Source organism: Coturnix japonica, chromosome 3, assembly GCF_001577835.2.
Source record: "Coturnix japonica isolate 7356 chromosome 3, Coturnix japonica 2.1, whole genome shotgun sequence".
NCBI classification, from domain to species: domain Eukaryota; kingdom Metazoa; phylum Chordata; class Aves; order Galliformes; family Phasianidae; genus Coturnix; species Coturnix japonica.
This window is the reverse complement of record NC_029518.1, coordinates 38,323,064-38,349,611: the sequence shown is the minus strand read 5'-3', so window position 1 is coordinate 38,349,611 and position 26,548 is coordinate 38,323,064. Positions and strand designations below refer to the sequence as shown.

The window sequence follows — 26,548 nt, the reverse complement described above, 5'->3', positions numbered from 1 at the left end:
CCCTTCATAAACACAGCTAAAGCACTATCTCTCCCAGCCTGAGGTAAGCACAACAAAAAAGCCACAATTAAGGTTACGTAACGCTTCCTGTTCAGCCCAAAATAAACTAATGCTTGAGGCTGTTAAAATGGGACTAGCAGAAGGAAGAGGCTGGAGGGCAAGGTGTATGGAAAGAGACTGAGGTCCCTGGGTTTGTTCTGCTTTTAGTGACAGTGACAGGGCCCAAGGGAATAGCATGGAGCTGGGTTAGGAAAGGGTAATTTGGGGGTTAGGGAAATTTCAAGGAGTATCTCAGGCATGAAGTTTGAATTTTGGGTGGCCCTGTGTGGAGTCAGGAGTTGGACCCAATCCCTGTGAGTCCCTTCCAACTCAAGATATTCTATGGTTCTATGAAGGTCAAAACTCGTACTTTGACAGCAGGGTGAGCCAAACAGAGCCTCTGCAATCCATTGAGCTCTGTGTGGTACTTGAAGTGAGCTGGGACTGGTGGGACATTAACAGGGGCTGCCTTGTAGTAGGAGCCCCAAGAGAGCCTCCACCCACTGTCCTACCTGCTTATTCTTGTTTAATTTTGCTGGGAACCTTGTGGCCCAACCTAGTTTAGTAAATGCTGTTGTCTTTAGCAGGGGATGGTCCACAACACCAACCAAACCTCCCGTCCTGCTGCAGGCTGCCACGTGGGAAGAGCTTACAGCTCCAAAAGCTTTGCCATCCCCTCTCTCCCCTAATCCTAGGTAACTCCAATTCGTGATAAATAAGCTGTCAGTCAACAGAGATCTTTAGTAGAAACACTGCAGAACTCCAAAATTCATGTAAGCCCAGCACCCAAGCACACCTGTTGCACCTTCCCCAGTGCTAGTCCTTCATGTTGAAGCACAGTCAACCTGAAGGTCAGGTCCCCCCAAGAATGGGGAAAAGTTAGGATCATAAGGCTGCAGTATTTTGCTTTCAACTGTAGCAGTGAATCACTAAAAAGCACATCCATCTTTACAACTAGTGGAATTAAACGTTTTGGTAATTTTTCAGTAAGGAAGCATTTAAATAATACACAAATACCTATTTCATAAAAGCTTTCTGTATAGGGATCTGATTTTGAGACCCAAAGAAAAAAAAATCTAATTAAAAAAATTTACCAAGTTTCAAAATCTCTCTGCAGCTACTTCAGAAGACTGCTCATAAATTCAGTAAATCCCTAAAGATTAGGGATGTCTAGAAGTGCTATCATCAAGGGCAAAGTAACTTTCTTTTTTCTTCTTGTAGAGAAAATGGACTTTTATTACACTGCTAATCACACCTACACTTTGAGTACACATCAGTATTGGAAGCTGAAAGCTATGAGAATTTTTTTTTCCTTGTATTTGGAAGAAGATAATACTTTCACATTTCTCCTTCAGAATATAGAGTCAGGTCTATAATTTTCATAAGGATATCTATTAGATCAATATCAGTGCCACTAGGATTTCATAAAGTATCTTTTATTTAAAATCACGCCAATCTCAAATTTATATCGAATAAGAATTTCTAATTGCAACTGAAGCCTCTGAAATGGAATCTAACGTATAAAATCAACAATATTATGTCTGGAGATTATTCATATGGATCACTGTCATTGCTAATAGGAAATGAATAATTCACTAATGAAAATTTCCACTGCATGTTCCAGAAATATATTAAAGAAATTAGAAGATCCTCATAGGGAAAGGATAAAAATGCTAGCAAAATGCTAGCATTTAAACCTGAGATTTTCATCAAGGAAGAAAGTAAGTAGGAAGAGAACTTCTTTTTTCATTTTTTAATGTGTTTCTTTGGTGCTTTTTATGTGCTGCCACAGTCGGAATTCCCAGAGAAAATTCTTCAAAGATCCCCCAAATTCTTTCTTGATATGTACTACTGACTTGCCTTAAAAGCTGAGTAACTTTCAAAATTTGCCAAGACTGAAAGTCTTCAGGTTCTTCTGCAAATGTTGCAGCCCTTAATTACATCAGACATAGACTCAACAGGTTGAGCAAGCCACTGATGAGAACCAGTGATGCAGAGAGTGCAAATGAAAACATTTCTTTCCCTGTTCTGCACCATTTCTTATGTACCTGACAAGGTCAGTGGGCTGGGCCACCTTCTGTCCTCTGTAGAGTGCCAGGGTAGTGGTTTTACATGCAATAAGTAACAAATATACTGGAAAATTCCATTCAAATTGATGCAACTAGTGGCTATTAGTCTTCCATGTTTACATTAGTCTTCTGCTTCTAGGTAAAATCCTGCCCAAACTCCACAGTGATGAGGGGAGCAGAGAAAAGAGAAAGACCTCATGGAGAGTCTGGGAGGCTGGAGAACTTCTTGCTTATTTCCAAACTTCCCAGGCCACTCACTGCTGTTACGCCAGGACAAGATTATAGAAATGCAACCATGCTGAGGCACTGAATAATTGCTTAGGAGTTCACTGGGAGCTGATAATCTGCCTATCATGACTGATCTAAAACTGGAATATGGTCACACACATTTTAAAAATAGGCTGTGTATCACACCATATATATTGATTAGCCCTTGGAAGCATTCCAAGATACATCATTTTGGAAGCCAAGCTAGAATAAATAGGTCCTGAATTTATTCAGAACAAGTCAAATGAAGCTTTTTTTATTAGTCATCTAGCTTTTTTGTTTCTAACCCAAATAGCACAAATTTAAATGATACATTACTGTCTACATATTAATATCACAGCCTCCTGTGATTCATAATATTATGTATCATTAAATAGAATTTTGATGTGGCTTATTTCACATGTGTGCACTGATATTTAGAAAAGTTCAGTTTCCATTCTCTGAGTGTCGGAATGCCTTTCAAAATCCTGAAGCTGTATCATCAATCTATGCACTGAACTAACCCCAGCCATCCACCTGTGATGTACCAGAAAGACAGACAAACACTGTCTGACTGTAATAAATTACAGCAAGCAAAAGGTTCAAGCATAAGTAAAAGTATTGCTGAAAAGCCCATGATAAAGGAGACCTGCAGCCACGCTGCTAAAAATTCTGTCAGCAGCCCTTTTAAGTGCAGCCGTCATGTCTGACTACACAGCCAATACAGCAGACTGCACCTCACTGCAGCTGGCCAATGGAAGAGGTAGTCACCTTTGGAACAGTTTCAGATCATTGGCTGCTTGAGAAACACTGTCAACCTTTGTTTTCCATATAAAAGCAAATGTAGCTAATTACTTTGTAAATTACTTGCTCCCCTAAAGGACATCTGAAGTGTGGGCATCATGCTAAGAAAGAGGTGTGGCTCTGTCTCAGCTCTCAACTCTGCCTTGACTTCCCTTTTACCCTGAGAGTGACAGAGATCAAGGCGTCATCTATTTTATGCACTAAATCCAGGCAGCAGTAACATACTCCTAAGAGAGTAGGAGGATGTTGCTGTGACATAAGAAACCATAATGCATCTGTGTTGGCACATACAGCTCCATCACATCTGCATGCCACATTACAGCTCAAAACCCTTCAACCCTTTCAGAAAGTCTTGTAGGTAATGCTGGAATCACTTCTCCTTTGCACAAGCTGTACTCTGACAAAGCAAGCAGCAGTCAGGAGAAAATAGTGCTCAGAAAACTGTGTACAAAGCTGTTTTTAGCACAAAAGAGAGTGGCACAAGCAGAAGAGTAATATCCACTTTCCCTTATACATTCTGCCTCCTCTCATCTATACTAGGAGGGAGAAAGAAGTGGATATTCTGTAGAAAAGTCCGCCATGGAGACTGAGATGACCCTTATGAGGAAGATATTTCACTGTTTGCATTGTGTCGTCCTGTACTATGCAAAGAAGATGGCTGGAGTATCCAGCCCATTACATTTAAAACACTGATAATTTAAAAGTTGATCGTGCCACTTCTCTCTGCTCCTTCCTCCTCCTGTCCCCCCACACACTGTGAATATATTTTAGAAGAGATTACACCTACGACTTGAGCAGATTCTAAGTACTTCACAGATTATGCGTATGAGGAGGAAATACTAACACAACATTTCAGTATATTTGCCATGTTCTCTGCCTATAGATAAAAAATGAGCAATACAAACACTTAGGCAGGAGGTAACTATCCCCTGTGAGGAAGGGAGCAAAGTGCAGCGATGGCTAAGACCTACTATCAGCAATTAACGACGTCTATTCAGGTGGTGATGTATACATAGAATCCTAAAGAAAACAGTCCTCAAACTGGTGTATGAAAGCTGTATCCCAAGGAAAATCCAAACTGTTGAACAAAGCAATTTGAGCACTTCATGTCGTATTTTTCCTCTGTAGTTCCTCTCACTGTGCTATTCAAATCCATGCAGCATATAATTAAAACAAGGATGGCTATAATATCTCACTTGCTAAATTACTATACATTTGCCTAATTAGCAATTACAAGCCACTGTTGCCACACACATTTGCTGAGTAATGCATCTGTTCCACTCCAGGCTGACACACAATGGCAGAAAGCAGCATCACCAGAAAATGATGTAGCTGGATGCTTAATGAGCGCTGCAGGTAAATCAAACGGGTGGACACAACCTCAAAGTAACCAATGCTTCACCTTACAGCGCAATGATTAACCATATAATGCATGAGAAATATATCACTAAAAGAGATGTCACTAAAATTCACTAACTATGCAGCCTTGGGAAAAGCATACAAACCCCAAACCAAACTGATTGCTGTCTGAAAGGCTTTAGGGGGGCACCACACTTCTGCTCTTCAGACCACCCCCTTCTTTCCCTGCCTGCCTCTTGGTACAAGGACAGACTGCAACAATGCCGCACTGCAAAATAAGGTTATATGGGGAGGTTTTATTCCCCTGTGATTTAGGGAACAAGCAATGACAGGATCAGGTAAAAAACCACATAGTGAGATTAATTCTCATTAAAAACTCCTTTTATGCTTTAAAGGCACTTAATGCTTTTAAGGCAGAAATGAAAACAGTACATATACCTACAGACAAAACACATACATGCAGAAACCACACCTCTTGTCACAGGGTCTCATCAAATGACAGAACTTTGTTCTGAAATGCACAGATTTTATCTTCTGGCGAGACCTGGCAATATTGAAGCCTTCTTTGCCAGAACCTGTCTCCCACTGTAACACATGTTCCAGGCAGTGGATTTCAGTCTCATAGGTATCACAGAGAGGGCTGCAGACCTGACACTACCTCTAGCATGTGTGTGGTGCTCACAGCCACTTCCCAGATCCCACCTCACACCTGCTGAGACCAACACACCTGACTGCAGCAGGAAGGTCTCAGGTGTTCTATTGGGACCAAAATCCTGGCTTTAAAACACAGGAACTTCAGGAGTAAAATGCTTTACCTTTACAAGAGTAAGCTGCAGTCTTTACTCAGGAAACCTGGGTGCATTTCTATCAAACTTGACTTATAAGAAGAAAGAGAAGTAAAGATATTTAAATACAATTTCACATTATCAGAGGAATTACTGGGAATTCAATGACTGAGCAATTATGTTGAAAGAATTCAAGTAGTGATCATTGAAAAACCAGATACAAGCCTAAATAAAATCATATTAATACAGCTTTAACAGTGGCACAAATCAAGAAACAAATTCAATAAATTCAGTGCTGTGTAGAGTATAATGGGCTATACGCACACCTTTTGGTCACAGGGTTCTTTTTTATTTACTACATCTCTTAGTCCTGCCTTTATGAAAGTTTTGGTTTTTTTCCTTTGAGAAGGATATAATTATATGTTTTCATTAGCAGCTTTCTTATACTTCCACTTACATATACAATGCATATAGTTTAGCTTAACATCTGTTTGATATTCTGTATTACAAAATTCTTCAGCTGAAATAATAAATTGATCCTCTAATGGACATTATTTATTCCAGTACCATGAAGATGACTGAAAAAATAATTCATTAGCAAGAGTTCTTAAGCTTTCACTGCCACCCCAGTCAAATTTAGCTAGAGATTGACCCTAATCCTAAATCAGATTTTCTAGCTAGCCTCTATTCTGACAGCATGAAAGATCCACAGATGGCAGGAATGAAACAATACTAAATAGGAACATTCAATTTTCCAGACAATTTCAAAATAAATTTATTTCTCATACAGACTTACGACAGATTTATTAATCTTCTGTTGGGCAGAAGAAATACAAAATTAGGTAAAACAAAAAAGCTGCATAGGATGGAATATTTCTGGAAGTACGTCCTTCCCACTGAAAGCAGCTCTGAGGCCAGAGAGGATGGCAGCCTATCTCAGAGTTGATGTTGAGGGCAGTGCCATAAGGCAAGGTGACTTCTTCCTCATAAATTCTGCTTTCTCTTACCTAGTTTCAGTTTCTTAACAAATCTATTTCACTCAATGTTGTTTCTGAATGAACCGCTTTGTTTTCTTTCTTGGGGACCTAAGTATAGATCAAAAAATCAATGTCTACTACAGTGTTTCTATGTTGTAATTAATATTACTCCAGTGTTTCCTTCGTGTTTCCCTGTAAATGTAATAAGGCCTTGTGGATGAAATATTTTACATATATATTCTCAGTATGGATCCCCTCAAACAGTAACAGCAACAAGTTCAGGTGAGGACCCACTGCCTGAACTACAGCATTTCTGTGCAATAACATTTTTCTCATTACCGATTTGTTCTTAACATCATTCTTCACAACCTCATACATTATTTATGTGACACAGAAGCAGAACATTTATTTATATATATATATATATATATATATATATATATATAATCTCTCATCCTAAGATTAACAAATCCCTGTGGATCATATAACAAAACCTTAGATCCAGGGAGGTTTTTTTCAGAGCTGTGTGTACAAGCAGCAGTCTATGGATTTATCCAAGTCATTATTTTCACAGAAGTTCACTTCACAATCTATATATATTCCATGATTCATTTTTATATAGATAACATAATTTGCTTTCATCTAAGTTGAAAGCACTGCTACCAAGTCTTCCTGTAGTAACAAGGAAATAGTACAGACAGAAATGCAACAGTCAGAAGATATCATAAGAAAGTGTACCCATGCTGTACAGGCAGAGTCCAGCAAGGTCCCCAGAACCTTTCTCCATCAAACCCTAAGGCATCACGTCAGTTACAATCCAACAGAGCAATAATGCTAAGTCTCTCTGGCAACAGACCAAAAGTCAAAGTCACATTAAGTGCTGCCTTTCTCCTTAATATCCACCCCATCATGTACCTATCCTACAAACTTCATACTGGGAAGCTTTCTGATCAATTACTCAAACTGCCTTTCTGGAGGACATGACCTGAGCCATGCCGCATGGAAAACTGTGATGGAAGAGTTGTGGTTAACAAACCTCAGCACACCGAGGCGCCACTGTCTGAATGTAAAATCATCAGTTAAAGAAAGCATTTTCAGCATGTTTGTGCAGATGGGTATGGGTAGCAAGGCTCTGGCAACATGACATGGCCACCAGAATTAATAGCCAGAAAAATGCTCAATCCAACTTCACACAACGACCATTTATAGTAATAGCAGAGCATATAGAAAACATACAACCATTACTTCTGCGCTTGCAAATGTGCTAGGATAGTAGCTTCTCAGATTAGGATAGCAATTCACACTACATTAGAATTAAAATCCATTCAGCTCTAGAAATGAAGCAAAAACACATCTCCCATTAGAAGTTCTCCATCCACCTTAAGAAATTCTGTCTCCCTGACAAGATTTCTATGAATGATTTTCCAGTTTCTCTGCCTCAGGGGCTGGAAACTCAGATCACCAAAAATACTCTCAGAGATACATATATAAGTACGCACAGTAAGAACTACTATGATTTAGTGAGCCTAGCAGCCTGGCACTAGAGCGAGTGCCAAGCACAAGAAAAGAAACTTATTTGGCCTGTGCTGGAAAAAACAGTTGCAAGGTCCTAGTACCCAGCACCAATCAAGAGACAAACTAAGACTGGGATGACTATAAAGCCTTGAGAATTGAACCATCTATTTCAGGATGACAACTGGCCCACCAGATCAGGTAGACAACAATCAGGAAGCTGAAACCTCTGGGTCTTCTGTCTTGTATAACTTTGTCAGGTACTTATGGTAGTGGCTTTTTTATTGTTCACAGCAGGAGACAAGAGTTTTATTTTGAAAGGGGAGCCCAGAATGGAGGTAGCCTCATCCGAGCAAAACTGCATCCAGTACTGGTTTCTGCTGCTCCATCTGGACCAAGAGCGCGCAGAGAACTACTTAACAACTCTGCAGAACTGTCTTCTTCATGTTTTGGTTTAATGGAGGGCTGATGCAGTGGGTTATGGGACTTGGAAGCTGACTGCCAGAAGTGAAGAAATCTTTGTTGCAGAAGTCCTGATAGGTATTTCTGATATATCATATCATATCATATCAACACAGCCTTCAGCATTACCCTGTAACAGATATAAAGCAACTAAACTCAAGAGTGTGTGAAGTTAAGTTGCAGGCCTTGAGCAGACTTTATCCAGAATTCATGGGTTTACAGATCTCTACTCACGCTCTATAGTAGCACTAGTAATGATCAGTAAAAAGTGTCTGCATGAAAACACCTGAGTTTGAATTGATTGTTGAGTTGTTGACTGATCACCCAACTCTGCAAACCGATACCTCGCTTAAAGAGCACCTCCAATCAGGGACTTTTGAAAACATCAACCAGAGAATATTAATCAACAAAAGCTAAACTGCAATTAGGGTTATCATATGACAGAGTACAGTTTGAAGGACAAAAGCACATTCCTCGGGCATCAGTTAAAAGGAAAAAAAAAGAAAAAAAAAAGGAAAAAAAAACTTCAGTAGCACACTTTTCAACGCATGCAATGAAAAGTAATTCATCTTGAAACTTTAGCAGCTTGCGTTAAACTAAAGCAGTCACAGCTGACCTTCCTCAGTCACTCTGATGAGTCTTTCTTAGTTGCCCTCATTACATAAAGACAATCAATCAGAAACTGGAGAACAATGGCCTTATTAAGGTTCATAAAAATTGAATGCAAATCCTCTATGCCATCCAGCCAGGGACAAGCTATTCCCAGAGCTACAGACAAACATCTGCGCCAAAGTCAATGTAATTGTGTTGGGTTTTTTTTTGAGTCGTGAGCTTGCTGATTGCCTAAGGAAGGAAAATAGCCGGAAAGCTACTCACGTTCTCCTGTTCACTATGATTCCTTCAGCCTCTCTTTTTCATTAGCACAGCACAAGTAGCCAATGTAAATTGTTTGGATTATTGTGTTACTCTGATGTACATGCTCTATGCCAATGCATTTAACTAATTTAAGCATGAATACCATTTCAACAAGCCCTCATCACTGACTGGGATTGTTAGGGATGAACACTGAGTAAAGACCCTCCCACTTTCAGTTCTCCTGAAGCACCTCCTGTATGACAGGCCAAACTGGGTCATAGCACTGATTTCTAATGCAGAACATCACTGTCACACAGGGATCAAAACAAACTGACATCATCAATATTCAGGGGAGATAGACAGTAAGGAAACAATTATCAAGGAAGAAATGAGATCCTGGGTGCTTAAGACATACAAGTCTGCTCCAGGTCACCAGAACTGCAGGTTCTCAATATATCTTCAGAAGAAGAAATATGAGGTCTTGTTCAAAATAGTCATGAGCTGCTGTATATCACATTCAGAACTCCAGATGCCTGCTAGAAAATTTGATAGCTGATATTCAGGGATCCTGTTTGGTACACATGAAAGGCAGCTGTTCCTAATATACTTAGTTAATCTGACACCACCAAGTTTATTTTTCAGTCATTGCCGAAAACCACCATTTCTTCCTCCTCTCGCAACCTTATACATCTCCGTCTCTAAATAAAAATCCCGTGGCACCCAAACCAAATGGCCTTCATCAAACTTCACATTACTTTGGTATCATCCTTGTGTGGTTTGGGTTTTTTTGGTGTTTTTGTTTGTTTGTTTGTTTTGGTTTGGGTTTTTTTGTATGTGTGTGTTTCTTTTTGTTGTGCTTTTTTTTTTTTTTCCTCAATCTCACATATTGACTTAAACTGAGATCCACACATCACATTTGGTCCTGACATAATGAGACAAAACTTCAGTATGTGAGCATAAAAACAATAGCATCCTTCATTCCCTTTAACTGATTTTATCCCCTAGCTAAAATTTAAAGGTGAAGGTAGCTTTCAGAGGCTAAACCACTATAAACTAAAAATTTTCAGAGATTAACAAAACATGAAATAATGCTTATATTGTTTTTCTTTTAAGCTGATCTTCACATGAAAGGCACTGATATTAGGCAATTTTGTTTGCCTTTGATATATAGAACAACCAAGACCTTTCTCTAGATAATTCTGAAATCCTTCTAAGCAATTCACATACCACGCACAAAAAAATCCCCAACTACATGTCAGTTTCTAAATCGTCCTTCATAGTGACAGATAAATATACTTGTACATCAGTGCTTCATACTTCTTCACGGTAACTGTGGAGCAAGTCCAATCAGTTGATAAAACATTTATCTTGTTTTGATTCCTAAATGAGTATATATGCTGCCTGACAATAAATAGATAAATAGATAGAGTCTCTGACTTTTATGCTGCCATCTAACCAACAACAACCTTGGCTCCCTGACAGTCAAATAATGGTAGTCAAGAACCTTCAGTAGCTTGGGAGGCATGGACAAAATTGTTATCTCTGCTTCAGTAAATAAACCATACCCTAAGACATTTAAGAAACAGAATCCAAGTAAAATACCACATTTCACTGTAAGAAAAAAAATCATCTTGACCTTAAAGACACTGGCAGTTATATGTGCTCAATTTAGCTTTCACAGAAGATGAATGCTGAGCTAATAAATTCTATCTAGAGTGTCTGTTATGAAGACAAAACCTTATTATCAAGTGGTCATATGGAGATCCTACATTCTGAACCTCCTAAGAGTTAGCTTGGTTCCAGGCCTCCTCCTTGAACTGGGAAATTATGTCATGCAACTTTCATTGGCACACTGTAACTGCGTATGCAATATTAATATAAAGCAAATAAACCATATACATATATGGTATCCAGAGACACATTTCCACAGAGTTAAAGAAAAGACAATAAAATTATATCCAGACCTAACTTAGCCAAATCCTCTTCAAGGATATGTCTGACTGCCTCACCCATGCACTTGGAAATAAAGGATAGCAGGGTCTCCATCAACAAGCCAGTTTAAGTTACTAACATGAGTTACACATGTTCGCAAACACATTTGGCAAGCCAAGCCTTAGACTAACCCGGTATTTTGATGGTAAACATCTCAAGTGTTTTGCTTTGTGAAGCAGCATCTCTATCCTCTAAGCAAAAACCTTTCACAGAGATGTCATGTGTGTTCACAGTCTCATGGATTACTTCACTTCCCACCCTTAATGAGAGTGGGGAGGTAGGGAAATAGGAACCAACATGTTGCACAACACAGTTCTTCTAGTCAAACAAATATAAAATTCATGATTACATGGAGACACTGCTGCTACTGTCAAGTCTATATTTAAACATTCCTGAAATAAAGGATTTAGAGTCTGTTTCAAATACTTGCTTTATTTTACTTGCTAGGAGCATTCAAGCTCGTACACAAGAAATAGATGAAGTTACATTCCACCGAATTGCAACAGACCTCTTTGAACTGGTCCTTGACACATTTCCTAGCTGCACCAGCGCTATTCTTATGAGATGTACAAATCAGACTGAAACATCACAGTCCAGATGATGCACAAACACATTCTCATAGTCTCTTCAAGAGCTGCTGCAGGTAGTGTAGATCAGGGCACACCTGAAGCATTGAATTTCATGACTTGCATAGCTCAACTGTTTCTAAATAGTATGTGCTAGATCTCTACTGTCACATTTCAGTTACTCGTCATTTCGCAAAATATGGCCAAGTGGAAATCAGCAGCTGGAAGGGCAAAGGTAAAATAAATAAATATCTGAGATAGCGGCTTTGGATTTTTGCTGCATGGAAGACTTTTGGAAGGCTATACATTCTTTAGCAAAGATAATGTTGGCTGGAAAAAAACAAACAAACACAGAACATACTTTAAATATAGCCCTACACCTGTGTTCAAAACAGGTTTTTGAGTAGTTTTTTTTTGGTTTTTTTTTTTTGAGAGAGATTTTACACCTTAGAGTGTGGAAAGAATGGCAGATCTAGGATTTGATATATTTTAAGACTTCTGGTAGCCATTTTCAATTCATCTCGGAAAGATGACCTTTGAAAGATTTTTTCAGAGCAGGAGTCGAACTATTTGAAGTAGCAATAGATTAATTAAAGCCCAATTGGGCTTTTATACTTGAAGACAAACAAAAAAGCCAATATTTCATCCACATGTTTGTATACTAGGTAGCTTTCTCTAAGCTATATGAGCAGCTGGCTATCTGCTTAACTGCCTTCATTTAGCTGACCCTAATTTCTAATCTGGATTTTCCTTCTCCATAAAGATTTAACAAAAACAAAACAAAACAAAACAAAAACAAACAAAAAAAACCCAACACAACCCTGAAAACACATCCAGGCAAAGTAAGACCATGAAAACAAAATGTAATTTATATGCATTGACAGAAATGTGTTATATTATGTGCTTTAAAACTTCTAGATTTGAATTGCATTTGAGCCTATAGTGACTTTTTACCCATTCCTTCCCTGGCCCTACCTCTAGCAGAATGATAATAGCTTTTCTCTCTTCTGATTTGAACAAGCGGACATTAATTGCATTAGCCAAAGAGACATGAGAGCGCAGGCAATGTAATTTGGATGGGTTTTGGACAATACTCTGGCTGCAAGGATAACTGCATTCTCTGATCACATCTATTCTGCAAGCCAGACTTTGTGCCTCCAAAGAAAAAAGCCTGATTCTTCACCTCCCTGGCAGCTTCCTGTCTCTTCTGTATCCACCTGGGTCTTCAGCTCTTTCCTTTAAGAGTCTGTGATCAGTACAGAAAGGAGTGAAGAGACAGCTTTCCTGAAACAACTATTTTTTTTCATCTTATCAGCAGAAATATAAACTGACAAGCAGCTTATACATAAAGCTCTGTCATTCTGAAGTGGAAAACTGGGAAGAATCTGAATAGGTTATTGATCACCTGAAGAACTTGAAGTCCTTATTAAAGTCATGTGTACTGAGTTGCATGATTTAGGTTAGAATCTAAATAGGCACTTTTTATTAAAAGGTTGTGCTTCCAATATCTTCTTAAGAAAACTGGGAGAGACCAGAAAATGAAGCTGGGCAAGAAGACTGAGATGAAATATACCTTTGAAAACTGACAGTATGAAAAGCTCTTGAAAGATATGTGGAAACACAGGTGGACCATCACACTATTTTTGTCATTTTTTCTATTTTGCACATTGTTTCCAAGCTCCAACTGAATACACAATAAGCTACAGGCTTAGTTCCCTCCCTGGGTGAGCTCCTCTCCAGTAGTGTAAGGACAGGTGTCCTGGCAAAGACACGCACAAAGAAGCATCTGGAGCTGTAACCCCTTCTCAGAAAGGCTGGAGCATTTTGACTGCTTTACTACATGGCTAATTTCACTGACCTGCATTCTCATCTGCAGTCCTCACCAGATGCGTACCAATACACAGAATCACACAGAATGACCCGGGTTGGAAGGGACCTCAAGGATCATGTAGTTCCAACCCCCCTGCCTGGCAGGGCCACCAAACATACACATTTACTATGCAGATCAGGTTGCCCAGGGTCCCGTCCAACCTGGTCTTGAACACCTCCAAGGACGGGGCATCCACAACCTCCCTGGGCAGCCTGTTCCAGGGCCTAACCACTCTCCTAGTGAAGAACTTCCCCCTAACATCCAACCTAAATATAGTGGGGAAAAAATATTTCTGCAATTGAAAAAACCACAATCTAAAAGGAGTAAGGGGAATGGGTAAGGCACTGGTATTAAGAAGATACCATGAAGGATATTTAATTTGCTAGCAAATACCAGGACTTTTTCTCCTGTTGACTTCCTGTGCCCACGATGTCAGCAGAAGTAATTCACAGAATAGCGATCATGGGAGTAGCTTCTCGGTTCCTACTGCAAATAGTTTTCATTCCTACAACTTACTTCTCATCCTTTGTTGGCTTCTTTTTTCTCTCCTACTGCTTCTGCCCTCCTCCCAAGTTCATTAGATTACAGTGGAATTTGGACGTGTTTTTCCGTAATATTTTGAAAAAGATAAATCAGAAACAAGCTCAAGACCTCTTTCTTTTTTCTGGCCTCACATTCTTCCTCCAGATCGGCTGATACCAGAGACAAATAATGATTCACTTGCTTGGCACTCTCCTATTGGCTAATTACTTCATTTTTTCTTTTCTATTTATTTTTTTTATTATTTTTTAATAAATACTGAACCAGACTTTTTTTTCCTCTATATATTTTATCTAGGAGACAGAACTTTTACTGCTCCCTGCAGTCAGCCACAGACCTGCTCTCTTCTGCAGATGGATCTGTTTATTTGCATCTTTCCTCAGCCCAACCCCACACTGCCATTTTCACCCTGCAGTCCTGTAAGGAAAAGTGTAGGCAATGTATTGTCTTTTCTGAATTACCAAATGAACTATTTTAAGAAAGATGAGTCACAGAAGACACGCTGGGGAAAAAATAAAACAACAAAAAACCAACAGATACAAAGCACAACAGCTTATATAAATAAAATGGTCAATACTTTCAGCAGAGATAGCTAACTCGTGGATTCACTGCAACTTGTCTCTACTTACTGCAACTCATACTTTTACTCCTTCAAAACTGTTGAATTCCATTATATGGAAAATGTTCTCAAGAAAAATAAACAACGCTGTTTATTTCCTCTACTGAAAACCTACTAATTCGGTATCCAATACATTAAAAAAAATTGCCTGTCCAACAACACAAAAATGAAATTTGAAGCATTTAACACATAAATTTATACAACTAGAAAAGGTGAATCCCCATAACCATTTATGATGTATAGGATTATACATCAGCTATACTAAGTTTCCTCAATTTAATGCAAACTGATAGGCTTATTTAACAATATACCTGTTAATAACTTCCATCTAAGGATATCTTTCATCCACTTTCACTGGAAGGGAAAGATAGAATCAGTTACCTTATACAACTTTATCTTCAAATCAAGCACAGTCATAGAACAGGACAAACTGAGCCTTTGCTCCCAGACATTAGATCTTGGCCAGGCAGTTCACCAAGAAGTCCCTCTGAGGCCACACAGAGGCCAGCTTCCAAGGTACCTCGTCTGTGGGCCCCATTTTCATGTTCTCACACAAAATTTACGGTTTATCAGTTTACTTGAGCTTAGGCAACCCACTCCAGACTGCTTTTTACATAGAATGTAGTTACATCAGTGATTCTTACTGTTTTACCCAATAGCTCTGTGAAAGATCTTTGCTTGCATTTACTTAGTGAATAGTAATTGTGAAATTAACCTAGGCAAAATTTAAAGCAAACCTTCACACTCTTCAAATCTTCATGGCTTGGCTGCATGGCATTGTGGCATTACATTCCCAACTCGTGAAATATTCTGAGATACTATATAAGAAGTTCAACAAGAAGTTCACATAAAACCTCAGCCAACTATCCAAACATCCAGCCAAATGCTGCTCATATAATAAAAATACTCTGAAACTTCTGCACTCCTGAGCTGGTATAATCTTTCAGGTTTTTTTGTTTTGTTTTGTTTTGTTTTTTGTTGGTTTTTTTTGTTTTTTTTTTTGAGGTAAGCTGCTGTTTGGATCCCAGAAAGTTAATTACTAGTGTTAATCCTATATTCCATCAAACTACAGAGGACAACTCATCTGCATGAAGTTTCTTGCATGCCTGAAGCGTTTGCAGATTTTGAGGGCTTTTGCTATAAATGTCAGCAAGTGGATGCTCTACATTATTCTTACCTGAACTGAATCTAAATTCTGACTTTGATTTGACCGAAACTATTCTACTGAATAAGTTTGTTATCTGTGCTACTTAGAACTGTGCAATGCTCATTTCTTTTTTCTAGATCCCTAGCTATGACAAATCTGAAAGGACATTTTGCACCACAAGCAGGTTTTACAAGAAGCTAAAAAGAAAAGATGTTAATATGTTGTAATTTATAAAATGAATTGACAAAAGGCTGCAATTTAAAAGAACCTCCTTCCTTTACAGATAGAAAACAAAGCACTATTCATGTCAACATTTATGCGCACAATTAAATATAAGCATGCCTACTCATCTGCTACATCTGCATAAGTATCTGCAGGATATGGGCTCCATTCCCAGTTTCCTTTCAATTCACTCATATTTCCAGTCCATACTTTGGAACAAAAATAAATAACTCCAATCATTCACAGCACATCACACTTTCAAATCACTCTATGAATGATTACATGACAATTACAAACTTAAGTACCTCGCGTAACATGGAGCTAAACAGAGGTTCTAGCTTAGGACATGAAAAGCCTGAATCACATTATTGCAGGCATTTTGCCAGAAACTCTCCACACAGCATTAATAGTTCCATGTGTAGGCCTGTGCCAATGATTTATAGTGTTCTTGAGACCGTAGCTAGTACATGAACATAGCAACTATGTTTGATTCTATATATGCCTGAAAATGCTTATTACAATCTAGGAAAGAGATGCAACTACTCATGCACAGCTTCAACAAGAGCAAAAATTGTAACATTAGCAACCTTCTTGCAACAACAACAAGAAGCTCTTGGATTTAATAAAAATCATATTCAGATGTACTTTTGTTATTTCCCCAAAAGGAGTTTTTCTCTCCCACTGAAGAAAAAAATGTTTTCTTTCAAGTATTACTTCACTTTTCACTGGAACATCATACATGTTTACCAGTGCCCTTTAAAAACACAAAACCTTAAAAAAATATTCTTTACACAGAGGGATCTCTCGCAAGTAGGACAGCTGTATGCATCTGAAACATACTTCACGTGGAATTTATATTCTCTCTTACCTGTTCAGGGGTGTTACAACAGCACAGTGTTGGAACATATCATCCATCAAAAATGGCACTAACAGCAGCAAGTCTGGGCCATACAGCAGTAATCCATGTCCCTCCCTCCTGTTAGAGCAGGACAGCTCCTTACCACTAGACTGTCTCAACATTAAATGGGTCTTATCCTTTCTCCATACATCAGAGCAGCTTTCTTGAAATCATGTGGCTACAACACTTTGCATCATTACATTTTGCGTGCGTTTAAGTCAATTTTCCAGTCTCGCTGAAGAAAGCAATCAGTTGCAGACCAGATGGTGGAAGACAGTATGACAGGACATGGTCCCATAAAAGGAAAGGTAGATGAAGCCCTGAGGCAGAACTTTAAAATAAGAATCTGATAAATGGAAATAAAATACATTGGTATATTCAGAGAGCCAGAAACATTTGGCACATGAAAATCACAGAATCACAGAACCATAGGAGTTGGAAGAAACCTCTGGAGATCACAGCAGTCCCAACCCCTGTGCTAAAGCAGGTTCCACAGAAGAGGTTACACAGGAAAGAATTCAAATGGGTTTTGAATATTTCCAAAGAAAGAGATTCCACAAGCTCTCTGGGCTTCTTTAGATATTTACAAGCACTGATAAAATTCTTCCCCCCCCCCCCCCACTCCTGCCCTGAAATCTCTTCTGCAGGCTGAACAACTGGACTCTGCACCATGGATCACAACACTCTGAACTCTGCCAGTCAGCCAGTTCTCAGTCCATTTCACTTCACTGTCTGCTCATCTTTCCTGCTCTTTCTAATCTTACCTACAAGGATGTTACAGGAGACAGTGTCAAAAGCTATGCTGCAGCCAAGGTACACGACTGTTTCCCCTTCACCTACCCAACTAGTTATGACATCATAGAATCACTGAATTGTAGGGGTTGGAAGGGATCTCTAGAGATCATCGAGTCCAACCCCCCCTGCCAAAGCAGGTTCCCTACACCAGGTCTCGCAGGTAGGTGTCCAGGCAGGTCTTGAATATCTCCAAAGGAGACTCTAGCACCTCCCTGGGCAGCCTGTTCCAGTGCTCCGTCACCCTCACTGTAAAGTTCTTGCGCACATTCATTCCTATGCTGTAGTTTCCCCTAGTCCTGTCCCCACGCACTACTGAAAAGAGACCAGCCTCGCCACTATGGCCCCCACACCTCATGTATTTATAAACCTGGATCAAATCCCCTCTCAGCCTTCTTTTCTCAAGGCTAAAGAGACCCAGTTCGCTTAGTCTCTCCTCATAGGGGAGATGCTGCAGGCCCTTCACCATCTTTGTGGCCCTCCGCTGGACTCTTTCCAAGAGATCCCTGTCTTTTTTGTACCGGGGAGCCCAGAACTGGACACAGTAAACTGAAGACTACTGGTTTGCCCAAGCAAGATTTCCTCTTGGTGAATATCTATGTTGACTGCTCCTGAGAACATTCTTCCAAGAAAAATCTATGAGCACTGGAATAAGTGAGGTAGAGCTCAGTAATTCTGAAGAAAAGCATCCTTAGTTCCTGCATGCTATAAGTAAACTGCTAAAAATCAGTACTGAAAACAACATTTCAATTTAAAAAAAAAAAAAAAATAAATAAAAAGAAGTAAAAAAGGCAGATTCTGTCATCAGTTCCAATAAAACAACTCCCATTAATAGTTCTTGCTTATGGAGCAGACTGGCAGAGAGTTGCACTTTTCCCATGATCTGCTATTTTTCAATACTACTAAGCAGATAACAAATTCCAGTGATGTAAGAGGAAATCAAAGACACTTTTCTCTCATTTTATGAACATTCTTGCTTAATAGTTCAAAGCTGGCTTTTGTTGCTTCATCTTGCTGTTGCCCACATGAAAGGCCTGTACCTCCACTATTCCTCTCTTTCCTTTTTTGGAGTAGGATAATTTGCCTCCTAATACAGAAGATAAAAATCTTACTCATCTACTTTCAATCTTGATCATTTCATATAAGATCCACTAAAAAAGGTTGAAAGAAATACCAAATTTTGTGATTTGGCTATCATTGCCCCATAATTATGTATGATTGCTGCCTTATGAGCTTATATGCACTGCTGTCAATGCAGTGAGTCATAGAATCACAAGGTCAGAAAGGACCTACAAGATCATGTAGTCCAACCGTCCTCCCTTTACCGCTGCTATCACAAACCACTAAACCATATCTACAAGAGAGGCTCCTCTAATGCAAACTTCCAAAGGCCTTATTTCATTTGCAAGTCCAGATAGCAGTTACAAAGAACAAAACTGTTATGACAGAGTTCATTGTCAGCCTATAGCAAGCCATCAAAAGAGGCCTGTTAATGAGCTATGCTCTGTTCTGGATCATCTGGAATAAAATTGCAATACCTTTGAGCTCTCAGGAAGGTTTTAACAACAAAAAAGAAGAAAAGAGAGGGAAAAGGAAAAAAAAAAAAAAAAAAAAAAAAAGAGGATGAAATATAAGAAAGAAAATGTCCAGAACTTTTTGCAAGCAACTGCCTATCGGTGTACAGTGCTCTGTTTGTAGTTTTCACACAGCTTATCATAAACAGCTGTTTTTTCATCAGACCCTGGTGAGGGAGATGGGAACAACATGCAAAAAGGGAAACAAGACACTGAAATATTGAGAAAACAACCCTGATATGGTTTTTATGCTTGCAAGACAGTCTCTTTCCTGCAGCACCTGCAGATCCTTTGTAAAGTCCAAAATAAAACCCACAGAATACAGAATGAGTGGCATTTACAGGTAAAATAAGACTGAAAACTAAAGAGGTAAAAGCTACAGAATTGACTAGTGAGACATTACTTTTGGTATTCACTTAAATGTAGCAAAGTTACAGTTCTTAGAAGTGAGCTAAGTTGTACAAATTACTTCTATGCTCTTCAGTGAAATCCTCATAAATGCATACGGTAAAGACTACTGCCACAAGCCATATCCTCTTACTGTGATCAGCAGAAATACAACTAGGTATAAAAACTGAATTACCATCTTGTCTTATTTCTATTAGGTCCAACGTGCACTGGTAAAGAAGAAAAGGGGTACTTAATTTTTCTGCTCATAAACAGAAAGTCTTGTTGGCTTCCAAAACCATAAACTCACTAGTTTTCTTTCCCACTCTAAATTCCTACAGGAACTGAAGGAAACCCTAACTGCTGGTAAGGCTTAGGTAAACCCCTAGGAGGAGCTACATGAGCTAAAGCAACTTGCAGCAGCTGAACATCCCTTTCTCCTGTGCTGAGCACTCAGCTCTATTTAAAAAATCAAACTTGCACCCATCGCTACCAGAAATGTGGGACAGCCAAACCGCAGTTCCACCTCACTGCTCTAGATGGAACAGATCTCCAGTGTCCTTCACATGTCAGTCATTTTCCAAGGCAGAGAAAAGGCACATGACTCAAAAAGCTTTTTCTTTTTTTTCTAAAATGCATATGCAAACAGCTCCTGTACAAATAATCTATTGACCTGCATGACCTTTAACAGACAAGACATACACTGCCCTCCAGTTTTCACTTGCTTATGATGTTCTTTTTAAGTAAGCATACAAGGTGACAACAAAATTCAGCATGCCACTTTAGGCTTATGCAAGTTACTCTCCACATTTTTACTAGGTCTCCTGTGTCCTGGATCCACTAAAGTTGATGCTTTTGTGCATCCAGTGTCTGCACGTACAACAACTATTAATCAGACGCGGGTTCTTTTTTTCCCTTTCTCTTAGCAACCAGATGGCAACTCCAGCTGTAAATGGTGTTACAAAGATGGGAGTGAGAGATTATACCAAGAAAGAGATGAAGAATGTAAAGGAAATTGCAAGAAGAGGAATCTTCTGTATTTGCAAACATTTTAATAGTTATATTTCCACCCACCCTGCCAAAGAACAGGCAACAGTGCCTAAAGGTTACTCCTTCTCTTAAGATCCTTGACTGCTTGCTCCGCAGACTGTTGCCCTTTTCAGATTTCCAAAGTGATACATTAAATTATGTCATCTGTCATAGCAGTTTTGAACGGTGCAACTACTCAACATGTCTATTACAGCCAACATGCTGGGAGGCAGTTGGATGAGATGTGTCATTCCAGACATTAAATAAAAATGCTTCTTCTGGCTTGTAGTTCTTCAGAAAAGGACAAGAGAAGACACACACAAAGGAAAACAATAGGGCATAATAATGATGAGAAAACTAGCAGTTCACATCTGCTAAACAAACCCTTGTGTTCAATTTTTTGTGACAATTATGTCTGAGGAAAAGTATGTTTCTAGTAAGAGGAGTAAATAAAGAAAGGTTTGCAGATAGTAGCTGGCCATTTCGGAACTCAAGCATTCCTGAGTACATTCTTAGGGTTAACTTTTTTGAACTCAAAATCTGATTTTTAATACTTGCATTTGCACCTAAAGATACAAGTGGAACACCTAGCAAAAGAACCTATCATAATTACTGTCATTGCAATTACCATTGTTTCATTGCAATTTTTGCAGCTTGATCTAGGAATCAGTTACTTTTTCCTAAGGTGGAAGAAGTCCATGACTTGCATTCCTTCCTCACAATCACCTAAGGGAACTTCACTTTTGAGTGTCAAAAGAGGGACTACTGCAGAGCACTTGAGAACTGGAGGGGAAGTGCTCCTGGGTGGAAAGTCTGAGCTGTGAAAGGAGTTGCCAAAGGACATAAAGTTGAGTGGAAGAACGCCATCTCTAATTCACACTGTAAGGGTTTTTTAGGCTGCTTTTTCATCACATTTTGTACCTGTCCCCCTACCTGAGGACAGCAGAAGAGTATGAGGCTCTAGGTCCACTTCACCATAAAAATGTAATTTACCAGACAAACTTTTAGAGGCACGTTTGAAACATGCTGCAGGAATCACCTTGAATAACTAGAAAAGGAAGCAAAAAAAAAAAAACAAAAACCCAAACACTGGGATCCAACATCAAGAAGCAAATCTCTCTCATTTTTTTATTTTTTTTTTAGCAGTTTCCAAAATTCAGCCCCATTTGCATTAAAATTACTGTTTTATTGCCAAAATAAATTCTTCAGATCTCATCGATCTTTGATCAAGGAGAGGTCCTGAAGTTTCCTGCCACCTACAGTCCTTCAGTCGTATGGCAAGCCACTCATTTGGGCAGAGCCTTGGCTAGGGATGGTCTTTAGGGCCCAGACACAAACAGGTGGGTACTCTGTATTTCTTCAGCCTTGTAACATAAAATAATTTGTGAGTGGAACTGATGAGGGGAGAGTACTGGCTTGCAGCTACTTGTATTCCTGCAACAGGTCCTCAAATATTTTTGATCCTCCTGATTACATCTTACTGGCAGTCATAGCTAGTGACTAATGGATGATAAAAAGCTCGCATCTCACACTGGCAGCTTCCTCGGGATAACACTGTATGTCTCTTTGCAATATAGATACTTTTTTTTTGTCCTAAACAAAGACACAGTTTCCCATGGGAAGGGACAGGAGAGTGGGGAATGTGCAAGGGACCAAGTAGAGAGTAGTGGGCAAAATAGACAAATCAGAGAAGATTGTCTGAGGTCAATAAAAAAAAACCTCAGAAAAGTAGGTGGTGGTGAGAAGTAAGAGCTAGATGATATACAGACCAACAATCCCATTGCTTCTGAGTGCCAACAAGCATTACTTAAGAGGAAGCTTATTCACTTCAGTGAAGTAGTCAAAATTTTTGCAGAGTCAGTCACATCTAAAGTACACAGTACTGTATTATTCATAAGCATTGAGGTCTTTGCCTGGACTTGTCTAGCAATCATGATTTGTGTGATAAATGCAGTAATAACATTCACATTCTATTCCTAGCACATAATAGTTTATATCATTAACAATAAGCATGTAAATAGCGCTACAAGGTCATCCATTGCTTTTCATAGGAAAATAGATCCCCTGTCTGCTATTCACTCACCAAAAAAACACAGCTCAGATTATATATTTCAATTTAGCTTATATCAAACTCTATAATAAGATGTGTGGAGAAGCTGTTTTGCCTTTATCATTCAGTGCTCAGCATGCATTGCACTTGGTTCGTGGCCACATTTCAACACCTTTGCTGCCTTTCCTGGAATCCTTCCAACAAACATAGTGGGAACAGAACTTCAGCTCCCATGTGTCCACCAGAAGAGATACCCCAGCATGTCCCTTAATAATCGCTTGTCACAGAACTCATGTTCTGTTCATCGGACCATGATGTTGGGAAAAGGCCGAAGACCCCAGCAGCAGCCCACAAAGTTAAGAGAAGATGTCTACATTTGGAAACTGAACAAATCAAAAAACTGTTCTACCACAACTTTCCTTATTTTTCATGCCATGGCCAAATAAAAAGGCAAAGAAACTCCTGACCTTGTGGCATAAAGGGTCAGTGCACTGAGCAAAAATGCAACAAGGGGTATTAGCATAAATTAATTTCCAGGCACAGGGAACGTATTTCAGAAGGCAGAATCTTAATCTCTGCCTTGGAGTACGGATATTCATTTCTACCTTGCTTTATAAGACGAACTAGGATCAATTAATCTATTGCTGAGATAATATTTTTCATACCTATTAAGGTATCTACAGCTTTTAATCAGCTATTGTAACTGGAAACAGTCATATTTGTTCCAAGTACAACACAAAATTCCATTACTTCCTCCATACTGGAGTTCATTCAGCAACTCTTCAGGTTTGCAAGATTAGCTTTTGAACTATGTATAGATTACTATGGAAATTTTAAACAAACTGCACTACTCCTCAAGGGGAAAGTATACTACTGTTTCAAGCTATTCTCTGAAAGTAAAATGAGGAAGAAATTACTTTCTAATCTCGGGACAGATTTTTTTTTTTTTACTAATCTAAATTAACTGAAATTGGTTTTGCCTCCTGCTGTTGCTTAGTAGTAATAAATAGTTTGGGGGTAGCACTCCCCTCTGAAGTTTTATCCTAGTTTCACTGTTTAGATATCTGTAGACTGGAGGTTATTTTTACTACATCCTGTCAGCAGTGAGGGGAAAAAATCATCAGGAAGAGAACGTATTAGGCACTTACATTAACTGTTGGTAAAACTAGCACCCAACAGCTGAATATTTACTTGTTCACCTAAGTGTGCTGTGTGTTAATCTTTGTCTTCTCCATTTTAATGCTTAGCTCAGGTGACATGATAGATCCTATAACTCTACAGAGTTAGAACTCAGAGAATCACAGCTCAATAAAAGCACTTGGAAAAGGTTCCTAGCTTTTTACATTCTAGTCTGGAAGAACATAGCCCATGGTGTTTACAGCAGCATGCTCACATGCCAGCCCTGAATCATTTGCCTGGGCAGCCCAGTGAAAAACTACCACTGGAATGTTGCCACATATAATTCCAATAGAAAATTGATCTTCTGTGTATATCTCATGCTCAGAAAAATAACTTACTCTTCCAAGTTGTAGTTTGGAATGTTATTTGGTACCAAGATTTAATTTACTGTCACATGCTTATTGACTTGCATGTGAATTTCCAGCTGGATGCATTATAAGCTCAGGACTGGGAGCACGCATGCATCCGTAAGTTGCTATTTCTATTTTATACAGTTTACACAAAAACAAGAGCAATCAAAAAGTTCCTTTTGGATGGAAACTCAATCTAGCAGGTCATCTAGCAGGAACTCAAGTCTTCGGAACTAAGTTTTAATAGCTAAACCTTACGCTTTATCTTTCATTACTCTCTACAGTATTGCTTTTATGTTCCACATTAAATGGAGCCTTGTCTCAGCAAGTAACACTGGCTTACATTCTGAAAATGAATGTTACAATTTTAAATTCAAGACCTAAATACAATGTGGAAGGCACTGCTTAAGCTTACCATCAAATAAAGCGATACTGCAACATATTTTTAAGTAAGTAGAACTAACTAGGAAAGGAATAGCATTAGAATTTAGAGCTATGGCAGTAATAGTAGTAAATGATGCCATTACTGAAGAGTTAAATGCAGAATCAGGTTTTGTTTGCATGGCTTTCGATTCTTTACAGCAATAGAGACACAGAAACGTTTCTTTCACTAGTCCCTTATTCTTTGTACATATCAACACACCAGTTTTGGAGAAACTGACATGGATCATGTATTCTCACTAGCTAATGGCATTAACAAATGAACATTTAAGTTTCTGGGCCCAATTCATCTAACAAAATTAACACAGTGGAGTCTGATGGTAAAATATATGCATCTATCACAGAATCAAATCTATTGACTTGCTTTCTTTTCCAAGCTTAGGAAATGCAAGGTCTATGAACTGTGTAAAATGTGACATACAAGTGATATTTAAAGACTAACTTCTTGTTAAAATCAGAATAATAAAAACTTGATCTGGAAAAAAAACCATAGATAACAACCTAGTAACATCACGTCAGTGCTGTTTTCTACATTGCTGTTGTAGCCCAATGACAGTGCAGTTTATGTTGTAAAGGGCAGACTTTTAGTAAAGCACTTAAAATCTTAAATGGCAGTCTGCCAGCAATGCTCTGCTGAGAGCTACAAAACAGCAAAATTAACTTGGAAAAGAAGGTACTGAAAATGAGACATGAAGTTTGCTGGCTTATGTCTCTGGTGTTTTAGGCTTGGTCTAAAACATTAAGGTTTTGCTTTCCTAGGTTTGTCATTTGTGACCACTAGAAAAGAAAAGATGCCTGGTACACAGATGTAACTTGGATGAGCCCCATATATTCTGGTTGTTTTGCTTCCCTCTCTCAGGAAGACATTTTAATGCATTCCTCTGTAACACCGCTGGAGCAAGCTGCATATGTTCATTCCTGGACTTTCCGAGCATAACTATGCAAGAAAAAAGAGCAATTTGTGAAGTAGCTATCTGTTGTAGGATTTCCAAGCAAAACTTGGAAACACCAAAAGGTATTAGCTTTCCTCAGCACAAACTCTGCATCTACAGCAGTAATCAACAGTTGTGATTCACCACACTGCACCTTGGGGAGAACAGAGGTGGGTACCAAGATGTGCAGAGTATAAAACCAGCTGGCAGCAAAAGCCACAGAAACAGTCAGAAGAGTGTTATGGTGGTGTTCTTGTTTTGTTTTTAACTCACACATCCAGAACCCCACATGCTTGTTTGTTCACTCCAACCCTCTCCACTCTCTTATTTCTCTGCCTTTTCTTCACTGGGCCTCCTTTCCACCTGCCACCTTCTTCTCTTCTCCCTTCTCCTCTCATTTTGGATTTATTCCTGAGGAAGCCTTTTTCTCTTCCAACATAACCACAGCAATGCAAGCAGCACTGCATCTCTAACAGCTTGAGTTGTGCTGAACTTCCTCCTTTTGCTGGAGCCCCTCACACTCCTAACTCCAGCCTGTCATCCACATGCACTACATGTAATGTCCTCAGGGCATTTCCCATTTCTCCCTGTCAATGCAGTAGCACAGCAATGTCCACTTCTTACTTAATCACTGGGTACCACCATAAAGCAACCCCAGTCAATGCATAGGCTTCTCAACTGAACTGAAAGCTCACCACTTCTCTTAAACCTCCGGCATGGCAAATTGTCTTAAAAAGAAAAGAGTTTGTAATTCCTCATTCCTCCCTCACATCTCAGCCTCTTCTTGAGAGTGACTCAGGGTCATGCCACAGATCAAGGGAGTCAGCCGGGGGTGCCTGCTGATTCCCAGCT

General features: G+C 39.1%; 1 protein-coding gene across 4 annotated transcripts in view; it reads right to left on the bottom strand.

The window, feature by feature from the left end:
* RPS6KA2 (ribosomal protein S6 kinase A2) overlaps positions 1 to 26,548 on the bottom strand; it is a 242,195-nt gene that overhangs the window by 103,751 nt on the left and 111,896 nt on the right. The window contains exon 1 of one of the 4 annotated variants that reach the window (XM_015858007.2): positions 17,727 to 17,788. The exons of the other annotated variants lie outside the window; for them this stretch is intronic. The gene's annotated coding sequence lies outside the window, so the exon portion shown is untranslated. Of the gene's footprint in view, positions 1 to 17,726; positions 17,789 to 26,548 lie in introns of those variants that run through there. 4 annotated transcript variants of the gene reach the window in all.